This window comes from Bison bison, unplaced genomic scaffold (assembly GCF_000754665.1).
Source record: "Bison bison bison isolate TAMUID 2011002044 unplaced genomic scaffold, Bison_UMD1.0 scf7180017864300, whole genome shotgun sequence".
NCBI classification, from domain to species: Eukaryota; Metazoa; Chordata; class Mammalia; order Artiodactyla; family Bovidae; genus Bison; species Bison bison.
This window is the reverse complement of record NW_011494872.1, coordinates 2,278,066-2,285,064: the sequence shown is the minus strand read 5'-3', so window position 1 is coordinate 2,285,064 and position 6,999 is coordinate 2,278,066. Positions and strand designations below refer to the sequence as shown.

At 39.5% G+C, this 6,999-nt stretch overlaps 1 protein-coding gene across 3 annotated transcripts in view; it reads left to right on the top strand.

Annotated features, from left to right (window-relative positions):
* RIMS1 (regulating synaptic membrane exocytosis 1) overlaps nucleotides 1-6,999 on the top strand; it is a 182,409-nt gene that overhangs the window by 103,051 nt on the left and 72,359 nt on the right. The gene's annotated exons all lie outside the window — the stretch shown is intronic.

Genomic DNA, 6,999 nt, shown 5'->3' with positions numbered 1-6,999 from the left:
GACAGCTCTCACATCCATACATGACCACAGGAAAAACCATAGCCTTGACTAGACGGACCTTTGTTAGCAAAGTAATGTCTCTGCTTTTGAATATGCTATCTAGGTTGGTCATAACTTTCCTTCCAAGGAGTAAGCGTCTTTTAATTTCATGACTGCAGTCACCATCTTACTCAGCCATAAATGAGAATGAAAGCAATGCCATTTGGAATAACATGGATGGAACTACAGATTATCATACTAAGTGAAGTCAGAGAAAGACATATATAAACTTATCAGTTTATATATGAAATGTAAAAGTACAGATGAGCTTATTTATAAAACAAAAACAAACTAGCAGACATAGAAAACAAACTTAAGGCCACTGAAGGGGAAAGGGGGAGGAATAAATTAGGAGTTTGGGATTATGGTACATATAACACAGTTCAGTAGTTTTTAGTATATTCACAATTAGCTATGCAACCATCACCACCATGTAACTTGAGAACATTTTTTTAATCTCCCAAAGAAACCCATAACCCTTGGCATATACCCCTCCCCCTGTTCTTCTAGCCCCTGGTCATCACTTATCTACATTTGTCTCTTGATTTGGCATTTAATTTAGATGAAATTATACAGTATATGAGCTTCCCAGGTGGCGCTAGTAGTAAAGAACCTGCCTGCCAATGCAGGAGATGTAAGAGATGCCGGTTCGATCCCTGGGCTGGGAAGATCCCCTGGAGGAGGACATGGCAACCCACTCCAGTATTCTTGCCTGGAGAATCCCATGGACAAAGGAGCCTGGCAGGCTACAGTCCACGAGGTCACACAGAGTCAGACATGACTGAAGCGACTTAACACACATGCACCCGTATAGTATGTGACCTTCTGTAGCTGACTTTTTTCATATAGTATAATGTTTCCAACTTTGTAACATGTACCATTCATTTTTATGAGTAATAATATTCCATGGTATGGATAAAACACGTTTCCATTCATCATTTGATAGGCATTTGGGTTGTTTCCTTTTTTAAAGTGTTATGAATAATGCTGATCTGAATGTTCCTATGTCAGTGTTTGGATATGTTTTCAATTCAGCTCATGAATGTATCTCTCATGGGCTTCCCTGGTGGCTCAGAGGTTAAACCATCTGCCTTCAAGGATAGAGACCCAGGTTCGATCCCTGGAAGGAAATGGCATCCCGCATCCCACTCCAGTATTCTTGCCTGGAGAATCCCATGGACAGAGGAGCCTGGTGGGCTACAGTCCATGGGGTCTCAAAGGGTCGGACACAACTGAGGGACTTCACTTTCACAGATGTGATAGGAATGAAATTACTAAGTAGTATGGCAACTCGAAGTTTAATTTAACTCTAAGTTTTGTTTTAGTTTAAAACTCTAAGTTTTAGTTTAACTAAACTGCCAAACTATTTCCAAAGTGACTGCATCATTTTACACTGCCACCAGCTGTGTATGAGGCATCCAGTTTCTTCAGATTCTCGTCAGCGCCTGTTAGCATCCCCTTTTTACTGTAGCTGTCCTGTGCTTGCAAAGTGGCCTCTCATCATGGTTTTCATAAAGCTTCTTTTAAGCCAAATTTATCAAACTTGTTTGATATTTCAAATAATTCACTTTGATTGTGGATTCAGATTCTTATATTAAAATTCTTTTGAGTCATCCATTTCTTAAAAATGGCTTTTTCTTGAAAGAGAAGCATATTCACAGTATTAGAAGTTCAGTTTCTTTTTTCCCCCTGGGAATTCTTTAGCTAACTGCATGAGAACTATGTCTACATAGATCAATCAGAGCAGGAGCTCTGTTCAGTTGATATCTGTCTGCCCAGACCAGTGTTCTTAGGGTACAGAAAGTGAGAGACCATTTTCACCAATTGAAATGACTTTTTTTAAAACATGCAGAGAAAACTAGTAGTTCCAGTTTTACCACTTGACATAGATGGAAATGGACACAGAAACCTAATCCCAGAACATGAAGGGCTGTTCTTTATTATGGACAAGACATTTTCTTGAATGATATGAACTTTTGTAGCTTACTAACAGACAGAAAAACCAGATTTTCTGTCATCTGCCACCAAGCTCTCAATACACCTCTGAGATTTTCTATCGACCCGATTTCATCTGTAGACAGACCCTGTATTGTTGCTGCCACTGCCACAGACAAAGCAAAAGAAGAGCCAGATTCAGCAGGAAGCAGAACCAGCAGCAAACAAAACAAGGCCAGAGTTAAGAACACAAAACAGAGATTGAAAGCAACGTTCTCTTGTCTCTTGATATTAAATTCAGGAGCCTGAAAAAGGCATCACTGGGCTCAGAGCATTCATGGGGCGCCCTCCCCAGAGGCCCAGCAAATGTCCATCTGGGCATTTTTACAGGATCTCTGACACTCTTAAAACATAATCCCCAAATTTAAAACAGTTGTCAGAAAAATATATAGGAAATGTCAAAATTTTAACTCATTAGTGAGCAAACCAACAGAGAAACAAACTGGTTACTCAGATGATGTGCATATAGACACAAATATATAGTCATTAGGGAAAAAAAAGTGAAAATGCTGGAACATTGTCCAGTTTAATCCCAACTGGATCATGTTCTCTAGGTCAATAAAACCCTATCCTTTGGAGTTATCCTCACTACCAGGTAGTGATCATTTGCTCCTTATAAGTTCTTTTCAAGTTAACATCTTTTTTGTTGTTCAGTCACCTAGTCATGTCCTACTGTTTGTGACCCGTCTTCATAGCATCTTTTACAGAGTTGTAAAATTTTTGGACCATAATTATTATAAGAGTAAATAATAAGTCAATAAATATTCCATTCCCTCAGAGAGTCAGATGCTTGTAGGCCCTTGAGGTGCTTAGTAGATAATCCTTAAACATGGCATTAAGAGGTAAACCAGATTTTTTTTTTCCTAATCTCATTTCCAAGTTTAGATTTTTCCTTTCTTAACAGGTAGAAGGCAGGTATTACTCTGAGCAGCTGGGTAAGTGGCATACCCTTAATGTAATGTGCAAGATTAGAAAAGGCAGTTTTTTCATTGGGTTGAACACATTTTTGAGAGCCTTATCAGATAAACCCAAGCAGTTCACAAGAAAGGTACATAAATTCAGAGTCAAGGCCTGCAATGAGGTGGAGAAAAGCCATGAAAATTGGCAGAACATAGAAGAAAGTAAAACCTGGAACCAGCTGAGACACCTAGAGGGTCAGTCTCCTGAAGTTATAGAGGTGTGGGGAGCAGGTGTCGAGAACTCCGGTTTTAGTGATGAAAGAGAATGAAAGTCTTGCCAGGAGGCACAAGGTGGGAAAACCTATGAGACCAGAGTGTCCTAGGATCAACAAAATCAAATGCTTTGTCTAATACATGATGTATGAAGATGTCAAAGAGATGAGGACTGAAAAATAGTAGGATTTTGTCATGTGGAGTCATTTTTCGACTTTGATGAAAGGAAAAGGCAGAATGGATGAAGTGCTGGTGACAGAGCCTGGTTTTGCTTAGTTTAGGAGAGAATAGAGAGAGAGTGGATGTACAACCCAGAGGTTTCAGCACAAGGTCAGGAGCTAGGGGAGAGTCTTCCAAAGGAGGAAGGAGGGTTTTTTGTTTGATCTTTAAATATGGGTTGTGTCAGCCTGTTTGTATAGTGAGAACTCACTTATTCAGCTTCAATTTAGGGGCTTCCCAGATGGGTAAAGAATCCACCTACCAATACAGGAGACACAGGAGACATGGGCTGGCTTTGATCCCTTGGTTGGGAAGATCCCCTGCAGGAAGAAATGGCAACCCTCTCCAGTGTTCTTGCCAGTGTTCTATTGACAGAGGAGCTGGGCAGGCTACAGTTCATGGAACTGCAAGGAGTTAGACACAGCTGAGCAAAGGACTGAACTTCACTTTACTCAGCAATGGGAGGAATGCTGCAAATGTTTAGTGTGTGCTGATATTAGGTATCCAAGTCATAATGTGACCGGTACAAAATATAAAATACAGGGGTGGGAGGTAGCAGTCAGTGCTTGACAGAGACCCCCAAAAAGCTTTATAAGGCAAAAGCCCTTCCAGGGCACCTTGAAGGACTCAGGCACATCTAAAGGACAGGAATCAGTTTTTGGATAATGGAAGCAGAATAAAGGAGAAACAGGCAAACAGAGGTAAATCTGTGCTAAGACTCTGACCTTTCCTTTAGTTTAATTGATCTGGCTGATTAGACCCAACTCCAAACTTCTCCCTTCAGTTAGCTGACAGAATTGAAAATGCCCTAACATGTTCCATTTGAACATATGATGCTGTAGATTCTTCAGGAAACTATTCAGATCACGTAATAATGATTTTTGAGCTTCTAAACAAAATATTTTATTTTTTGAGGGAAAAAAATGTGTCTTACTTATTCATAGACTTACTTTTAACATAACTTCTTAAATCACCCCCCACCAAAAAATGGCAATTGTTTACTGTACAGATTTATCTGATTTTTTTCAGAATTTTTATTTGTTGACATCGTAGAACATTTCATTGCTGTAATTAAATATCCATGAAAAATTTGTGAATCTTCATCATTGGATACATTTTTATAATAGAACTATTATAGAAAACACCTTCCTGTTCTTTCAAACTTCTCTATAACCTAAATAACAGCATCTAAAATTTAACAATAGTACTTTTGTGCAGTGATTTTTAAAATGCAGATTGAGAGTTGTGATATAATTCTGTTTTCATGAATCATGTGGAGAAAAAAGGTGTGTGTTGGTTTATCTGTACTTTAAAGGTAAAAATAAAATCACTAGAAAAGACGATTTCAGTAACTACTGTGGGGAGTGTGCTGAGGAGACTGATGAGAGATGAAAACTATGGATTTCTCAGTCTCAGGTGTTTGCTTGAAGATGGGTATTATAGTGGTGAAATTGGCCAAATCCTGTCATTTCTGTATATCCTTCAAGCAGAATCGTGTGAATAAAATAGTAGAGAAACCAGACACTAAGAGAGGACTTGAGCAGGATCACAGAGTTAGGAAATACATTCAAATAAATTGGTGAGGACACGAAATAAATTGGCCATAATATTTATCTGAAAAGGAAGTCCACTAGAGTTGGGTATATAAACCTCTCAGAAATCAGTGCTAAATTTATTATATGTAAAACTGCCTTTTTAATGTTTGGAAAAAGAGACTGCATAAAATGCATAGTGAAATTACCAGGTTTGCAAATCGCTTTAAAAAGCATTTGGCTTGATGAAAAGGTGATTAGAGTAAAGGGAAACAATGTGAATACCTGAATACTGTCGGTGAATGTTGACATGGACAGATTCAAGAAACACAGCTAGGATTTAACATTCCAAGTTATTCTGGTCAAATCAGGTCTCAGTTTCTGTTCACGGTCTCTGAAGTGATCCTAAGGTCCAGACAGTCCTCTGTTTTCCCTGCCTTCTGAGCCCCCATACCAGTTTTCCTTTCTGCTGAAATACTCATTGTGTGTGTAACCACAAACATGTTATGTGATCACCAAGGCTTTCTGTTTTATTGTTTCTCATCATATTAGGGTCTACTCTGGCTTGTATAAGAAGTGTCATCACTTAAGCTATATTCAATGATATCTTTAGTATTTCCAGACAGGAAATAGAAAGTCCAGATGGTGGTAAAGGTCATGGGAGCCAGTTTTTGCAGATATTTTGAGGACACATAAAATAAGAGGGCCATTTCAAAGATATCAAACAGGACTTTTTGGACCAAAAACTGGATAGTCTATGTCAATAATGTAAATGCATAAGTAGCACAGTTAAGATAGAAAGGAGCCTACTCCCCTGGCCCTCTCTGCCCTGCCTTCGACTCTAGCTCACGGACACACCTTTGCTTGGGCAGGTAGACAGGTTTGTCCATTAACCTTCTATGGTACCTGAGCAGAAATTTATTCATTTGGGAAAGAAGTCCAGTGATCTTGTCAGATACACTGAGGCAAGCTTAGGACACAGACGAGTAAGTTTTGCAGAAAGGAACGAAAACAAGGACATCTGGACTCAGAACCTGTGGGTTTGAAGGGTCCAAGGATGAAAATGAGAGGAAACGTGTGGAGGAGATAGACCAGGAGGGGCTAAGTAAGGAGAAGGAGAGAGGCTGGGGGGGTTTCCAGATTAACAGTCTTTCCTGGGTTCACTAAGCCCAAAAAAAAAAAAAAAAAAAAACCACAATGGAAAACAATATTTAAAAAGAATGTATACAGGTATATAACTGAGTCACTTTGCTATACAGCAGAAATTAATACATTATAAATCAACTATACATCAATTAAATAAACAAACAAACATAAAGTGCTTAGATTATAGTCTCGACCATATTAAGTTCTATAAAAGAGTTAGCTATTAACATTTTGTGTAGAACAAAGACATGGTTAAAAGAAAATGTCTACAGAATGATGAACGAGAGGCTGGAGTGAAGGGCAAAAACAGGGGAGTTTTTAAAAGACAAAACTAGAAGGATAACTTCTATTGTAGAGAGCATCAAATATCAGAATGTTCTCAGTCACTTCAGTAATGTCTGACACTTTGCAACCCAATGGACCATAGCCCGCCAGGCTCCTCTGTCTGTGGAATTTTTCCGGCAAGAATACTGGAGTGGGTTGTCATTTCTACTCCAGGGGACTGTTCCTACCCAGGGATTTTCCCCATGTCTCCTAAGTCTCCTGAATTGCAGGTGGATTCTCTTACCACTGAGCTGCCAGGGAAGTCCCAAATACCAGAGAGTTTATTCTAAATTATGTAGGATCAGATCAGAACAGTCGCTCAGTCGTGTCCGACTCTTTGCGACCCCATGAACTGCAGCACACCAGGCCTCCCTGTCCATCACCAACTCCCAGAGTGCACTCAGACTCACATCCATTGAGTCAGTGATGTCATCCAGCCATCTCATCCTCTGTCATCCTCTTCTCCTCTTGCCCCCAATCCCTCCCAGCATCAGAGTCTTTTCCAAGGAGTCAACTCTTCGCATGAGGTGGCCAAAGTACTGGAGTTTCAGCTTTAGCATCATTCCTTCCAA